The sequence below is a fragment of the Coregonus clupeaformis genome, chromosome 2 (assembly GCF_020615455.1).
Source record: "Coregonus clupeaformis isolate EN_2021a chromosome 2, ASM2061545v1, whole genome shotgun sequence".
NCBI lineage: Eukaryota > Metazoa > Chordata > Actinopteri > Salmoniformes > Salmonidae > Coregonus > Coregonus clupeaformis.
The window spans coordinates 16,541,501-16,544,136 of record NC_059193.1 but is presented as its reverse complement, the minus strand read 5'-3'; the positions used below and the strand labels follow the sequence as shown (position 1 = coordinate 16,544,136).

General features: G+C 50.0%; 1 pseudogene; it reads left to right on the top strand.

Moving 5' to 3' along the window:
- The first annotated feature begins 1,256 nt into the window (after positions 1–1,256).
- Positions 1,257–2,636, top strand: part of LOC123492711 — a 1,568-nt pseudogene continuing 188 nt past the window's right edge.

The window sequence follows — 2,636 nt, the reverse complement described above, 5'->3', positions numbered from 1 at the left end:
AAGGTCTGTGGTTTACACCTTGTGTAGCTAGAGCCTCAGAAATATTGCACATATATCCCGGTTTAGCGTGAGCGCAGTTAAAAGAGAAGGTGCAGACGTTGTTGGCTGCATGAGGAATACTCACACTGTGGTGCGTAAAAGCCTCATCAGAATATACGTGACTGACTCATATCTGGCCTATTCATCTCGCATTTCCATACATTATCCTCAAACAAATAGTCTACACGCAGCCTACAATGAAGCATACACAGTTATAACCTATCAATCAAAGACAATCATCTAATTAATTATTGTGTTCTGTTTTCCTAAAAAACAAGAAATTGGGTGTTGTGGTTTTGTTCAGAACAATAAAACCCCAAACTTCCTCCACTCTTCCAAATGCATCGCAGTGCTAGCTGTGCCACTAGAGATCCTGGTTCGTATCCAGGCTCTGTCGTAGATGGCCGCGACCGGGAGACCCATGGGGCGGCGCACAATTGGCCAAGTGTCGTCCAAGGTAGGGTAGGGAATGGCCGGCAGGGATATAGCTCAGTTGGTAGAGCATGGCGTTTGCAACACCAGGGTTGTGGGTTCGATTCCCACGGGGGGCCAGTATGGAAAAAATACAAAAGAGAATGTATGCACTCACTAACTCTGCTAAATGACTAAAATGAAAAATGTATCTTCCTCGTTAGGTATTCAGCTCGAAACAGCAACTGGGCTAGAGCGTCACATAACAGAGAGCGCTGTCCAGCGTTGACAGGCTTCCCAACCGTCCAATGATGAGTGAGCGCTGCTGGTTCCCGAAAATCCCGTTGGCTGGTAGGGTAGGTGCGCTGCAGAAAAAAGCCGAATAGTTGAGTGAAGAGCGTTCAGTAGTCGGAGAGGAGACCGCCGCAGTGTGTGCACAATAGGGAACAGATATCACTGGAGCGAGAGAGAGACGGGAGAAAGTCAGATAACAGTGGCTGTTTGATAATAGGCATAATTAGGATGAGCTCATGACAAAATGCATCGATTAGATGCATGGTACGGATTATGATGGTTTAAAATTGATATGCATTTAGAGTAATCTCCTCATCACTTAAATAGCACTCTGCATCATTGGAATGTGCACTGCTACCATAACCGGACGCATCTGAAGTAGCCCAGAGCTTGTTGATTTGGCACTGAAGACAGGCTTTTGGGGGTAATCAGACCTGCATTAACCATCACAAACAAGATGGTCCACGGTTGACGGGACTACTAAAAAGGCACCTTTTTCTCCAAAAAGCCTTATACATTTTGGGAACTTTCCTTGGACTAGTGGTAATGGGAATTGATGCGTTAAATAAAAAAGGATAAGATTTTTTCCCAAGTGCACTTGTTCTTTGGCGATGATTGTGCTATTCCTTCTTCTGTGTATTACGGATGGAGTGGTCTCGCAGATACGCTACTCTGTGCCGGAGGAGGCAGATCACGGCACATTCGTGGGGAATATCGCGGAGGACCTGGGACTGGACATGACCAAAATCGCCTCGCGCCGCTTCCAGGTGGTGCCCAGCTCGCGGACGCCGTACCTGGAAGTGAACATGGAGAACGGGATTCTGTTCGTCAACGAAAGAATTGACCGGGAGCAGATCTGTAAGCGGAGTGCCAGCTGCCTATTACACCTTGAAGTGTTTCTGGAGAACCCACTCGAGCTGTTCCGCGTCGAGATAGAGGTCGTGGATATCAATGACAATCCGCCCAGCTTCCCGGAGACCGACATCACCGTGGAGATTTCAGAGAGCGCTACCCCCGGTACCCGGTTCCCTCTGGAGAGTGCATTCGATCCGGACGTGGGCTCCAACGCCCTGCGCACATACGACATCACCACCAATAACTACTTCTACTTGGATGTGCAGACGCAGACCGACGGGAACAAATTCGCGGAGCTGGTGTTGGAGAAGCCGCTGGACAGGGAGCAGCAGGCGGCCCACAGGTACGTGCTGACTGCGGTGGACGGGGGGCAGCCTCCCAGGACAGGCACTGCTCTGCTGGTGGTCAAAGTGCTGGATTCTAACGACAACGTGCCCGTGTTTGACCAGCCGGTGTATTCGGTGAGCCTTCAGGAGAACGCACCGGTGGGGACCCTCGTTATCCAGCTGAACGCCACCGACTTGGACGAGGGGCAGAACGGGGAGATAGTGTATTCATTCAGCAACCACATCTCCAGCCGTGTCAAGGATCTGTTCGCCATAGATGCACGTACTGGACGAATCGAGGTGCGCGGCGAGGTGGATTTTGAGGAGAGCAGCATATATCAAATATTCGTTCAGGCGAAAGATCTCGGACCCAATGCCGTGGCTGCACACTGTAAAGTTCTGGTGAAAGTGACAGACGTAAATGATAATGCTCTGATATCACCTTTAGCACCGTGACCGAGTCGGTGAGCGAGAGGGCAGCCCCGGGTACCGTTATAGCCCTGCTGAGCGTGACGGACAAGGATGCTGAGGAAAACGGAAAGATTCATGTTGAAATCCTCGGTGATGTCCCGTTCAAACTCAAACCCTCCTTTAGGAACTATTTCACCATTGTAACAGACGGACCTCTAAATAGGGAGAATGCTGACACTTATTCAGTGACTGTAGTTGCCAAGGATACAGGGACCCCCTTCCCCTCGCCCACCAGTAAAT